The sequence below is a fragment of the Ooceraea biroi genome, chromosome 11 (genome assembly GCF_003672135.1).
Source record: "Ooceraea biroi isolate clonal line C1 chromosome 11, Obir_v5.4, whole genome shotgun sequence".
Taxonomy (NCBI): Eukaryota; Metazoa; Arthropoda; class Insecta; order Hymenoptera; family Formicidae; genus Ooceraea; species Ooceraea biroi.
Window position 1 is genome coordinate 4,763,716 of NC_039516.1, and position 15,333 is coordinate 4,779,048.

General features: G+C 43.3%; 1 protein-coding gene across 4 annotated transcripts in view; it reads right to left on the reverse strand.

Annotated features, from left to right (window-relative positions):
• The window catches only part of LOC105275896 (hemicentin-1), a 185,601-nt gene that overhangs the window by 42,397 nt on the left and 127,871 nt on the right, over positions 1-15,333 (reverse strand). The gene's annotated exons all lie outside the window — the stretch shown is intronic.

Here is a 15,333-nt window from a genome sequence, read left to right on the forward strand (position 1 = left end):
ATTTATGATTCCCCAATTAGCGATCATCGTCACGGACGGAAGGGACAGTCGGGCAGGACGGGGCGCAGGGCATGTGTGATTTTACCAGTTCGTTACGCCTCGCTGCATAAATGAGCGAACGTTCATTAAAGCGGAAATCGTTTTTTCGGCACCGTCGTGCTAATTGTCGATTCGCGTGCGCGCATCCCGATCGACACTCTCGATTTTGCATTCACTTTTTTCAGTGGCGAGCGGCAGGGGGATGTTTCTTCCCCGGGGATGCACTCTTGAAATATTTCCCGGTGAATGTATCGATTTATAGAAAGCACGGCTTTCATGTTTCCCGCATGGAGAATCTATTCATATTACATTACAATTAACAATATTAAGTTAATAACATCTTTAAATTGGTTTTAAATTAGTTTTACATCCATAGCTAGCTTGTTAATATTTTATCATCTTTTTAGACACATGCGAACGTTGATAAATAGTTATTTGTTATTTTAAGAACAATATCACGACGCTATAAACCGCATTATTTGAGACTACCCTTAATGTGTATTCGTTAGGACTGCATGATGGTGCATAACAGAGCGAAACGGCGAACGTTATCGAGATGGAAGACCAAGGCGATCATCGGCCGGAGATGGGATGTACAGTTTACCCCCTATGCAGTTTACCCCATGCCACGCGTTATTTCCACAACATAATCGTTTGGGATAACGCGCGGAACGATCGAAAAAACTGTTCCGTTCTTCCGGCTAAAATGCTTGCGGCATGCTGCGAGCGATCGACGCACGCAAATGCGACGATCGGTTTCTCTCGTTCTCCTTTTTTTTGTGCACACGCAAATTTATTCAGGAAAATGTGTCGTTAACAGAAAGCATGGCGCGTTTTCCGCTTCGCATACCAACTCACTCGAAGCTCTACGAAGCATTTTAACGTGCGAATTCGTTCGTATTATATTACACTAACGGTATTTAGCTAATGGCATTCTATGAATGAATTGGCTTTCTAAGCTCCGCTTTGCCGCGAAACGAAGAAGTTTTTTTATCTCACGGCTAATCTCTTTGTAATTACTGAAAAAACACACCAACGCAACGTCTCGTAATTCAATTTTACTTTTGTAAAGCTGTCAAATATATTATACTCCTCAGCATTTTACGCGGAATAAAATTTAAGAAATATAAATATCAGAAATAAAAATAAAATATTATGTAATATAGTTAAGCAGCTTATACAGCACGCGAAAAGAATTAACGCGATCGGTGATGCAATAATTGTGCATTATGCCTCGCGATTTATTGTGAATTATAATTCTTCGCATTTATGCGCGAAATGTTCAGGACTACCACATGTGAGTCCTTCATTCTAATACCTTTCGTCATTACGCAAATGATTCACCTCGTGGACCAAAGACCCATTTTTCCGCACTCCTGCAATTCGGACGGACGAAATTAATTTCGCGCTTTTTTTCGTGAGAATCGAGGCATACGCGAAAGTAAAGAGAATCCCGTCTGTGACAGAAATGTAACGTAACTCTCCCGACGGTGACGCTTTCTCTACGTCCAACATCGCGCGTAGAGATACGTCCGTCAACGTCACCGCGTGCTTTTACAACGAACTGGATTACATCGTCGTCTGTAGAGCGTTACTTCTTTCGGCGAGAGTCGTATATTTGTCCTCGACGCGCTTTAAATTCAATCTTCTTTAACCGAGCCGTGCATAACGCGGACGTACACGTTACGCTTTCCACGGGCGAGCGAGCGAGCGAGCGACCGTGCTCATGGAGAAACGTTTTTCATAGCGGCGAGAATTACTCGTGCTTTGCGGGCGAGACGCAGCGTCCCGTTTGATCTGCGTTTTTATCAGTTTCGCTTTGACGTGTCTCTCGCCGCGCGACGTGTTTAACGTTGAGGGTGATTAAATGGTAACCGTAATTCGAAAGTTGGAACTCTCTCTCTTTTCCTTTTTTGAAATCGCACCATTTTCGGGAGCAGCTATGATAGGGTGCGTCGGGGATTCGATTATGACCGATATTAAAAGTCAAAAATTCCCATCGCGGCGCCTGGCTTTTCATCGAAATAATTCGGAAACGAATCAAATTAAATCGAATAAAGTTAAAAACTCGTATCGTGCGCGTATTTGCCGTGCAAATGTTTACCGTGCGATGCATCCGACGTACGCTTTTACCGCGGCGCGTTCTCTTTCGCGATGGCGCTTACGCCGGGTCCGGCAAACGTTTGTGTTAATTTTCTTCCGTCGAAGTGATATTCTACCGCCGCATGTTACACGTCAAGCACGAAATTAATTACGGCGACACGCGAATTTCATTTTCGCGCGCTGACCGACGCCGCGGCCGCTAAACGATAACGTGCGCGACGTGACACAATTAATTACGGATTTACGACGATCAGCTACGAGTCATTTGTTCAGTGGCCTGGATTTACGTGCACCCGCACATCGCCGCATTTTCGAGCTATCATTGTGGCGAGGCTCTATTTTGTCGCTGCAATCCCGCCTATCGTGATTATGTGACATCTAAATAAAGCACAGGCGCATGCATTTTCCCGCCCATAGATTTTCTGTAGAATTTGGAGTCGACAGTCGTATAGAAGGAGCTTGCCGGAAATATCTTCTCATAACATTTTCCCAAATTTCTATGATGATAAGTCTACGGACGAGTTGTGGCTTTAAACTCCGCTTTCGATATTTGTGAACTCTCTCTTTTTCTCTCTTTTCCTCGCTTCTCCAGACGAGGCTTTCACCGAGACCCATATTTTTTCGACGGCGGAACCGCACTCGCCTCGATATCGCGTTCGATTCCTCGCCTCGGATTTATCGCGAATAAATTGCGCCGAAAGCCGTACATACATATACATCCACACGTGCACATGTGCATACAGACGCATCCGGAAAAGTCGCTGCGCTCTCTGGAAAAGTCCGGCGCGGCGGAGATGCGTTTTCGTGCCGCGCGCACGGAAATCGCGCGGCTGCTCGTAAAGTCGAGCGAGAAACTTGTCGCGAAAGTCGTTCGCGAAAGCTCAACTTCCGTAAAGCTCACTTACTTCTCTAGCCTTCCCCCCCCCCTCTCTCTCTCTCTCTGTTGGCGAACAGACTCGTATGCAACAGCCGGGAAGACGTCCTGCAATTTTCCGAACGAGTGCATCTCGTACGTTTCTCGATTATAAGCGCGACGTCGCTCTGTATCGTGCGCTTGCACGTTGCTCGTGTGTTTGTATGCGGGGATATGCATACCGGTCTCCGGTGTGATCTACGGCGTATGAAAGTTTCGAGAATGGATATAGGACTCTGTGAGACACGCTCCTGCGGCGTAATGATATTTCGCGCAGGAAATTCGAAGGATGACGAATGCCTCTTCGGCGGCGATTCGTTGTGGCATTTTCGATGGTATATGTGTATACATGTGGAATACAGATATGCGAGGGATGCTGGAATAATTAGAGTCTCTACCGACGAGCGCGATGTACTATCTCTCCTCGTCGTTTCATCATGTCAAACGTCAGCGTTTGATCTTTCAAAAAATTGCAAGCTAATTTCTTCTCAACGCGAGCTACGTGAGAGAATCGACGCTTCGTTTCGACATTTTAATTTCCAATTTCGATTGTTCTAAATAATTAAATGACGGAATCTTGAGCTATTGCCCGAAATATATCAACGCCTTTTTTAGAATAGGATTTGTGTTATTTATTATACAATAAATAATAGATGAATATTATTATTACACAGGCACGCGCTACGCGCGCTATTTTATTTTTCAATATTAATAATGTTTTCGAATAATACTATTAGTATAATAATAATAGCACAGAACTCCTTGGAAAAAGAAAAAAATTTCGAAGGGCTAGAACTTTTTCATTTCTGAGTTTACGGTATTTTCAATAGCAGAGAACTCTAGGCAATATAAAAAATAATGATATCATCAACTTAGAACTCCTCTGAGAAGAAAAAAATTTTAAACTCGAGAACTTTTTCATTTCTGAGTTTACGGTATTTTCAATAGCAGAGAACTCTAGGCAATATAAAAAATAATGATATCACCAACTCAGAACTGCTCGGAAAAAGAAACAATTTCTAACGGTTAGAACTTTTTCATTTCTGAGTTTACGGTATTTTCAATAGCAGAGAACTCTAGGCAATATAAAAAATAATGATATCACCAACTCAGAACTGCTCGGAAAAAGAAACAATTTCTAAGGGTAGAACTTTTTCGTTTCTGAGTTTACGGTATTTTCAATAGCAGAGAACTCTAGGCAATATAATAAATAATGATATCATCAACTCAGAACTCCTCTGAGAAGAAAAAAATTTTAAACTCGAGAACTTTTTCATTTCTGAGTTTACGGTATTTTCAATAGCAGAGAACTCTAGGCAATATAAAAAATAATGATATCAACAACTCAGAACTTCTCGGAAAAAGAAAAAATGTCTAAGGGCTAGAACTTTTTCATTTATTAATTTAACGAATTTTAAATCATCGAGAACTCTAGGCATTATTAATATTGAAAAATAAAATAGTGCGTGCATAGCGCGCGCCCGTGTTGTACTAGTCATTTGTTTAAACTAATTAAATTGATGCTTGATCTTTCATGTATAACATTCATCGAGTCGCGTAAATTTCATCTACACACCAGTCTGCCGATAACGTTGCATAACGCGATCCAATCTCGATCTAATTACTATTACAATCAACGTTGACTAACAATGAACGCGACCGCTACATCCCACAATAATCCGATGTCGATTTCCGCGTAAACAATTCGCGCAAATGCCATTATTAAAAGTATCGGACTAGCCGACGGCTTCATTTAAACTCGCTGATTGACTAGTGCGGGTCTAACAAGCTCGTCGTCGACCGTCAATCAGCGATCACTCAAACACCCCGCGTACGGCAAACAATTTGTCGGGGCTGGGGTTGGAGTCGACATTCGAGGCATCGCCGCGGCTCTTTTGTTCGGCGAACACGACGCGTCGGATAGACAGGAGGCTGCGGTCGCGTGGACCGAAGTTGAACCCAGCCAATCAAAGTTCCACGGCGCGATAGTTAAACACGGTAGCTGACGCGACACCGGCGCTCGCCGTCGCGTTATGCAACCGCATAACTGACGACGAGCCCGGCTGACCAATTCCGGAGCGAGTGATTCATTCGCGTGCTCGTCGACATCGCGCGTAGCTAAACGAGGCGTCATTGTACAGCATCCCCAGCATCCGGTCCTCTCTCCGACCTCGCGAGGAGCATTTCCGGATTCTGCGAATTTATTTCTTTATTCCGCGCGCAATCTTGCACGAGACGGAGTGGTGCTCGTAAAGCACGGCTGCGATCTTTACGAGCCTCGCAATTTTACGAAACGACAGGGGTGCTCGTGAAAAGCGGATCGTGCAAATTCGCCTCGGGCAGCGGACGGGCTCACCGCCGAGTCGCGACGCGGCCGCGCGATCAGATGGAACGACGGCGGGGGTGTCGCGGATTCGATCGGCAATGCAATTTCAACGTTCGAGCCAACGCAGGCAGCCGCGCGTCGTTCCGTTCGGGGGTGGCCGGATGCGGATGGCACAAGCGTGCGCGCAACGTGCGTATACACATTGCGCTCGCGGCCGTGCGGATAAGCGTGCGGCGGGATGAGACGGCGACGCGGCGCAGGCGGTCGCCCGCCGATTAATCCGCTTCGCCTCGAGTCGGCGAACTAATCTGTTTACATTGTACACAGCCGGATCTAATGGCCGGGTGGACCCGATCGTGCGACACGCGATACACGATTATATCCCGGAAGTTACGCCGTGCCGCCCGCGCGCTCCGCGAGCTTAACGCAGGAAATCGAATCGCGCCGGCCAGCACAGCCCGCCAGTCGGTCGACCACCGTCGCCATCGTCACCGCCGCCTCCACCTCGTTATTACGCGCGAAGCTGAATCGGATTAATAGCCGTCAGCGGATGGTCTGGCCCAGACACCGAGCTGAATGCAATTATCTGCGATTGCATCAGGCGCACGCGAGGATCGAGGAACGCGACGGAATCTAAGAACCCAACCATGCGAACGGACAAAACGCGCCTTCCTTTACGCGTGCATGATAATCGATTAAAAGCGGGATGAAATTTGTATGATTGAAAGATAGATAGAAAACCGCGATAAAAAATTAAATATTTAATCGCGATGAAAAATCAGGTATTTTCTTCGTTTGCGCTTGTGGCGCGTTCGAACAGGCTTCTTTGCGTCTCTTGCCGAAAGCGCTAACGCAAGCTCGAGCGATTAAAGCGATGCTGACAGCAGGAGGACAATTTCGGAGCGGCGCAATGCTGAATAATCGACGCTATTAGTATTTACAGAGGCCGAATATTATCTTAGTAATTCAGCCGCTCGTGCACGCGCGTTTTGACTTAAGCTGCGCGCGGCTTGTCTCGCAATTTAGTAGCAGTAATTGCATGGTGCAGGTATTATTACACGATAAACATGTGCCTGGGCGATATCCGCCATGCGTTCGAACAATGCGTTCGCGCGGAAACGCGCCTTGTTTTCTTCCGTCCTCGCAACGAGTTCGCGGGCGACTTCTACGCGCGATTACTCGGCCGCGCGAGCTAATTAATTAGACGGCGATCTCGCGTTCACCAAGTTCGGGTGTTCCTCTCTCGATTTTGTGCAACCGGACGGCGCGCAAACAGTCGTAGATAGTTATTTATGGCGTTTCTTGTTTCACCGCGACAGTCGCGCGCGACGCTGGTTATTAATCAGATGCCCGGCCGTCTCGCCGCTATTGCTGCCGCCCGCCGCCGTCGTCGTCGTCATTTCGCTCTCTCCCTTTGACGCGCGTTTCCACGTCCGTTCTCTATCCCAACTCGACATCTACCCTGGCGACCCGAATTCGCGATTTACGACAAGCAACTTCGGCAACTTCCCCTATTTTGCGCGCGCGAAATCGGCAGATTGCTGTCGGGCGTGGCGCAGGATCGTCAATTTCACGGAAAATTGCGACGCGGGATTCATCGTCGCGGCAATCGCGTTATCCTCCTTCGACCTAATCCCGCTTGTTATAATTAGTGCGCGCAAGTTTCGAGCACGCTTTAATGTCTCTGGATAAAAAGCCGAACAAGAATAATACCTTGGAAGCGGTCGCGCAACGTAAACCTCGGTATTAAATTTGATAAATTACATCGTGAGCTCATGAGCGTTTAAGAGGAAGCGCGTTTACATAATTTCTGCATACACCGGTCCTCGGTCTAAATATACTTCTTTCCTGATCCCCTTCGTTCATTTTTCACCGCGTAATCTACGTGGATCTGCACGTATATCTCGCGTTCTTCAACACATGGTGAATGTTTCCCCATTCGCGCAACGAGACACGGAACACACTATGAAGTGTCAGACGCGTGATGACGTTATTACATCCCACAGCTGCAGCAGCGAGATGAGTCAAATGGCGAATATACATTTGTCTTCATAAGCAGATATTCCAAGTTCTTTAAGCCACCCCCCCCCCCCCGTAAATGGAGCGATTAATTGCGGATGTGCACAATGAATATAGTGACGAGTGTAACCGAATTATTAGCTCGCATCTGCAAGTTATTCCATCGCAGTCGTGTAAGAGCACGTAAGAGCTCGTTGTAAAACGCGCACTCGGCTTTCACGGCGATAAATAATCGCACGGGACCGGCCGCGAACATTTATCGCGAGCTGTGATTTGTAGAGGGCCACCAGGGTGCAGCGGAACGAAAGGGGAGGGTGGTCGCGCGAGAAATCATTTCTGCCGTCCGGAAAAACTGTTTTTTATACTCTTTGCAAGATTCATTTCGCCTAATCGATTCTCCACCGACAGCTCCGCAACCACGCACATTTTTGCTTTTGCTTTGTCCACGATACTCCGAGTACATGGATGCGCGGCGGGATCTGATTTCTCCAGTTCGATTAATTCATGCGGTGGACTTTATCTTACCGCGGCGCAAGCTCTAACGCAAAATTTATCGTATAAACGGAATACTCCAGTAATTTACTTTTGTTTCGAATATCAGAAATGGTAGAAACCGAAACGATGGAACCTTCCGACGTCAAATAATTCACTAATCACACCTCTTGAATGACTTTTTAAAAGCGCACCAAAATGTGAGAACAGCTTTACACATTTCTCTCATCCTTCAACGTGGACATCTCATTTCCGTTAAAGCGCCGTGTCGTCTACATCTATACACGTGCATCCGCTTTCCTTTTATACTGTATAATTATGCCAAAACGGATAGACGTGAAGGACTCTACTTCTCTCATCATTCACGCGATCGTGATACTCGCGCGATTAACTTTTCTTTTATTTTGGACGATTCATTTCGGGATAACAAACACGAGCCCGGGCTCGGTTTAAGTAATGTTCCCTTATGTAGAATGCACGCGTGCACGGTTGCAATTGCACACGCACGCACACACGTTCGTCGTACGTACGGTACGGCCGGAACGGGCATGCGGCACGGACGGTCCGGTAATGGGTGGGTGGGAAATAGCTTTCCGGTAAATGAACACGCGCTATGCCACGCATTCCGCCCCGGACGACGATTCTCGTCGTCGTGCGACCGAACAGATCGTTAACCACGTGACACGGACGATGTCGTCGACCTCTTTCCGCCCGTTTTCTCTGCCGCTCCCCGGGAGTGCAGCCGGCATCCTGTTTCCTTCCGCTTCATCATAAACTCACCGCCTGACCCGCGGCTCTCTGTGCTTTAAACCACAGTTTTGAGAATTCATCTCGTGCATCGCGCGTACGAAATATTCTGGTCTTTCTTCGGGACCGGAAATACTTTTAGTTTTATTTGTTTTGCAGGTAAAAAAAGATCTGCGAAATATTGTTCCTCCACTTGTTCTTCCATTTATAACATACAAAAATATATTGTCAGTATCAATAGTTATTGTCATAAGTTATTAGATAATTAATTAAGTTATTAGATAATTAATTAATTAATTAATTAATCCGGGTTAATTAATTATAATTAAGTAAATAATCCGGATCATGGCGATGAACAAACTAAACACATACTTATGATAGCATAACGTAGCTTGTATGTTAATTTTATAACAGAATAGGTTCTACAGAATAAATCTTTAAAAAACAAAACCAAAGTTCTCCAAAATATTGGCTACAATATTTTTATCGCCATCAAGACACGACCCGGATTACTTAGTTAATGATCTAATAGCTCTCCAAAAAGCAACCGCAGCTTTTATAGGATAACGAATAGGGGAAAGTCAAGTCACGAAGGGTGATAAATTTTGAGGTCTTCGATTATAGTTTCTTTCTCCGTAGTGATTTATCCAATATACATAAAATCAGGGGAAGGTTTAACATTACGGTGAATTAAATTTCACGCGTCGTCGCCGATCGAACTCATCGCACTCGAGTGAACCATTAAATGCAGTTACATTTGTCTCTCGTTTCTTTCGAGCGCAATGCACACTCGTAAATTCGTCCGACTGAGATCTCACGAAGAACGACGTCGTCGTTCGGCTGTCGCGAATCGCGCATTCAAAATCTCCGTGCGACACGAGTTATTAAATTTTTCGATTAGATAGAAGTGAGGACAAACATAAAAAGCCCGACGTCGAACCACCGTACTCGAACAACGGACGATCCGCGACCAGCTACAGGTGGGCAATGTCGTCCATCCCTTTCAGCCCTTCTTTTGTTTTACTCCAATGATCCCTTGCGAGGTCTTATCCGTGAGATATTTAATCGCTCGAACGCGGCGTTATGCGGTCTCAATGAGCCGATCTTTCTCAATCGTCGCTCTCTTTTTACTGCCGCGAAGTAAAATTAGATATAACGGATGAACGATTTCCTAATTTCCACATAAATAGTCAAATTCTAACGCTACATTTGCGTTAGAATTTGACTTTGTAAAATATCGAATACAGAATAAAAATGCTTGCCTCATATTTCGAAAGAAACGATGTGTAAATTCCGCTTTTTCCTAATTCTGAAAGATGTTTCGAGTATGTCCAAGAATGAATGCCGATAAAAGCTCATCTTTCGATTAATTTTGTAGCTTGGACTTTGTATACTGTTATACGCATTATACAACGATACAATGCGAACCCGAATAAATAAGCGTGTAATGTTACGTTTGAGGAAGCGCACGCCGTTACCACTGCCGTCGACTCAAGCCTGACGTTGATAGATTCGTTGTTGTACCATTAGGTAGGATAGACTGCAGCGTTATGGGATGCTTTATTACAATAATAGCCACCCATTTTCCCGATGAACGATTCGAGTTCGCCTACGGTTACGCGGAATACGAGTGGCGATGTGTTCAAAAGCGTCGGATATCGGTTCACTATTAGTCATGTTACACTTGAAAAATACGATATCGATGCTATCAAATTCTTTACACATCACGTTTTAGAACATAAGCGGGAATAGGCATCACGTATCGATAATGCGACCCATCTATGTTGTTTAAAAAATGAGTATCAATATTATTTGCCATTTTTAGGATCTTTAAACATAAAGCCATTTTTTGAAGCAAGTACTTTTTCAAATTCTGTTTGCAAGCAATTTTCCGTTTACTGAATTCAAAGATTTATTAATCGACTTGTCAAGAACGAAAAGTCACACTGAAAAATCTAACTATTCGGTTAGTAATTCCCTAAAATCGCTGTATCTATTATTATTCTTACATTTTTATTGTATTGTTATAACAAGGGTTATATATATATATATATAATATACATATGTATGAAATATTGTTAACTCCACGGAACACAATGAAGCGTATAAAATGTCGAAATGAAAATCTCGATGAGAATTAAAATAACTGAAAATATGATTACCACTTCAAATAATATTGAGCATATACGAATTTGAATTCGGAAGTCATTTTGGGAAAACTGAACATTTTTTTCGATTGTTTATTAATTGAATACTGACAGCCGTGGTTGAAATATATTTGGTAGAAATTTCGCTGTTCGCGCTTTGCCTCTTTCTCAGCAACAAGGTAATGTTATAATTGATTTTACTCCTCACGGGATATATGAAATATTGATTGTTGATCAAGAGCGATACATATCCGTTCACTCATCGCTCAAGCGTTATGAATTATTAAACTTCTGTGACGTGAATCACGTTTTTATTATATTACGGTTTGTTACGTGTGCTTTTGTGATCCTACAAAATTAAACGTTGCAATTCGTACGATGATGACGCACATTGTTTTTCTTTTTTTTCAAAACTGACGGCCGGTATTGGTCATCCGCCCGGAGTGAATTATATGCTGTCTAAAATCTCTCGAAAAATTATTTTTCCTGGCTTTTGACTGTTCTCTCTTCGTGTATCTCTCATTTTGTTTCGATCATATGGACATTTATCTTTTGTGTCCTGTGATTTGCAGTGAGATGCTACAAAATATTTATTTCACTATTAATTAACTGTGTACCATTTAATTAAAGCAATTTGTTGCAATCATTTTTGTATATGATGCATTCAAATATATTCAAGATTAATATCAATGCTTCGTGTGATACACATAACGTTATGTTTTACGCAAGTATCTCTATGTCGTAATGTTTAATGGAACCATACATAATTGTTATTCGTTGCACTGTAGTGTTTGCTACATGAAAATACGAGCAATTGCCATTTCGAATCTACCCAAAGTTATTATCGAGATCTTACTCGTTTTCCGTTGTTACACCTCTCGTCACGTAAATTTCGATTTCGTAACAATGGTGTTCTCCAGATGACTGCATTCAGAGTAACAATAAGTATCGATTTTTGGAAGCAATATTCACTTCCTGTCTTGGTTAAACTGATATCTGATATTTTATTTTAACATCATTTAATGTTAACATGGAAGAAAATCAAAAACATGTGGAAAAAGCACACTGCGTATTTTAGAATAATTAAATCTTTCGATTTTCAAAATTAAGGCGGTTTTAAAATTAGAGCTCTCTCCACGCAGACAAATTATTTATTTACAGACCCCCCGAAGTTATATACATACTTAGTCGAGGGAGATTAATATTACGGAATGTAGGTAAATTTGATAAACGACGGGGCCAAATGGTCGAATCAAATTTCATTTCACCGCGACATTTTATGCGACGCGAAGTCATAACGAAAACGCGAGTAGAAGCCGACTAACGAGAACGAATTTTATTTCACGTTCGTATCCTCCCATGGAGATAAACTCATTTTACGAGCGGGACAAACAGAAAAATCTGGACGGCGCCGCGTTGTTCTCCCGCAAAAGTATGTCGTATTATACAAGCAAACTCGCAGTCTCGAAAATTTTTCGTACCAGGGTTTATATCGCCGCCCAGACCGTCGGTAATTCTTAAGACGGAATTTTAATGCCGATTATGTCTAATATATATTTTCATGCCAACAGATACAAGTAACAAAGACTAAATGCACTGTTACACTGTCTAGTCTTTAGCGACGAATAAATTTAAATCGTTTGATTTATTGCTAGTGTAAATTATATACGTACATTTCGGAATAATCGTACCTGCAATACTTTTTTAAATAGCTTAGAACAATAATACTGAACAAAAACAAAACAAAGTTAAGCTTCTGCTTTTCCAAAACTGAGGAAGTCTCTCCTTAAGTTATTCGGAAAAGCGGGAGTCTTTTCTGTATTACTGTCAGTGCATACTAACGTCACCAAGCTGCGTGCTGCGTCGAGAGCTGATTCCTCCGACGGCAGCTGTCACGTGTAGTTTTGCCGGCAAATGTCAGTTTCTGAGACAAACAAAAGGGGAATGACGCGTCGGGTTGCGTCGGACAGTTGTATGCGTCACGTGCATCGATAATACTCCTCGCAGTTGTGGAAATGTCGCCGTGAATAAGGCTACCCGCATTCGCATACAAAACAGACGTCCTGTTTTACTGTAGCTACCGCGTACGAGAAACACGAAATATTACTTTTAATATATACATTTAAAATAATCATAAATATTAATGCGCGAATCTCTCTCTCTCGAAAATTACGTTTTCAGTGTATTTGGAGAAGAAATTCTCTCTTTCTCTCCCTCTCTCTTTCTCTTCTCTTTGATGCATTCTATAGCAACTAAAAACCTGGTTACGACGATTGGCGAGATCGCCTGATATATCTGATTTGCAGCATATTCCCGTGCAGATTGATGGTAGATTGACTCACGTGTTTAGCGATCGAGATCTCGTCGCGGATTCCTCTCGGCTGCACCGGTTGCGATTAACCGTCGAGCTAATGCCAAATGCTCGCATATAACGGCGGGCGCGAGGATAATACCGGATACGCCGTGTGCGGCAGCCGTCGATCGGATGGATAGCCGTAAATAAACGGATAACGATACCTCTCGTACGATATCTCTCTGCAACGGGCGCAAGCAGACGGTCCTGATTCGCGCGCGCGTTACGCAACGCACGAAACGTTGAACTGGATTTGCTGGCCACGTAATCTCAAAGCGGAGGAGAAACTGCCGGAGTGCAAGGGAATATTGAATCATAGCAGATCGCAGCAATGGTCGCAGAAACAGAATAGAATAGGAACAATCTACGTTTGCGTCTTCTTTCTCGTGCATCATTGCGTGCGCGAGCAGCGAGTGATGTCTCGTAAAGATGGAAGAGTGCTTCCGGTTCTCTTAAATGGACACTTTGAATGACACTGAAAATATACCGAAAGAATAGGCCTGTGAAGCGGATGCGAGTGCGCGATGCTGCAAAGGGTCGCTACGCGCACGGCCTTTTCCATTTTGCCCTTTTACTTTCGAATCCGCCCGCTCAAGCAAGCGCATTACTTTTCGCGTGTGCGAGATTGCACGCGTACTCTCTTGCCGGTGATGCATTCATGCGTCGCACAAGCCATTGAAATCGAATTAATGTCCCTTTACGTTCGTGTAAGGACACTTCAGACCGGCGGAACCAATCCAAATTATTACGTCGAGGCTCAAAGCGTAAGCGAGGCAGGCTTGAGCAGGATCCACCCGATCTCTGTATGATCGCCGGAGCGGAAACGACGGTCTGTTAATACATGCTAACTTTCTGGGAAATGTGATTGCCGATATCGCTCGCCGTAAGCTCTCTGGATGATGTTTAATTGGACGATCTCGATTAAAATTGCGCAGCTGAAGATTTCCTTCGAGGAACGTGAAATCTTGTTATTTTTGAATAATTGCATTGAATAATCAAATGATTACGTTAAAATCCAAGTGGCAAAATTATCTTCCGATGAGTTAATCTACCCGTCAAATTTTCTCATATCGCGATAATTTCAAGCTTTAATCGATTCGTTATCTTTTATGAAATTTTCCGACGTCTAAAAATACGTAGAATATAAAAGAGGTAAAATTTCTCGTGTTACTTCCGTTTCATTCTACGCTTGAGAAACGATCTTGGTATTAGGATATATATAAATGTAATTTTTATGAATTCGGTTCTAAAACGTTTTGGAGAGATTGATCGTTACGTGAGGATGAAATTCCTCGCCGATCTGCATAAAAATGGCGTTTGCGCGGCAATCGATTCCCAGAGGTTTCATTATTATCTTTATTAGCGGTACCACCGGCGCACCGGCAATTTCCTAACGTTTTCGTACGGCGAAAGTATTAACCGAGCACGCGGTTATTTCCGGCTGTTTACTTCCGCGCCGCGTGGTCAAGGCAAGCAATTACACTGCGCACAGTACAACCCCGGCTGCTTCAATTTGTACCGTAGCGAAAAGCCGTAACGTACTGGGCGGGCAGTGAGCACCTACCCGATTCGAATTGGTATTCCGTTTTTAATGTTTCCGCGCAATTTTCTTTTACGGAAATAAAATAGAAACCTGAGAATTTACGGCGGAATGTAATCACGTATAGAGAACTGAGAAATGTACTTTGTCAGATATTACCTTATTATTTTGTAATATCGATTGTTCTGACTTCGTTGAAAAAAGAAAGACTGATATTGAAAGATGATTTGCCGATTACATCATTTATTTATTAAAAACTACATTTGATGTACATTATATTTTAATAAAGATTGAATATCAGTTGCGTTCTTGTTCATCCAGATTTTTGTAAATTTGGTAGCAATCGGGTAACCAGGTAATTACGGTTTATCATACCGTATCTGCCGCACGTTCGCGTACCGTTCATTACACCATGTTTTTCTGCAATACTGCTTAACGTTTATTAACGTTTAATAACGTTTGCAGCCTGGCTCGTCGTTTAATGTTATCTGATAGTCCCGCTCCGCGTTTAACAAATTTTTTAGTGGATAATGAACCTATTATCGTACCGCAAGCTCCGGATATTTAAATTCGTTGGCTAATTACATGGATTTTATTTTTCGGTCGATTATCACTGTGATTACAATATTGCATATTGCGTTGTTTTCCCATGAG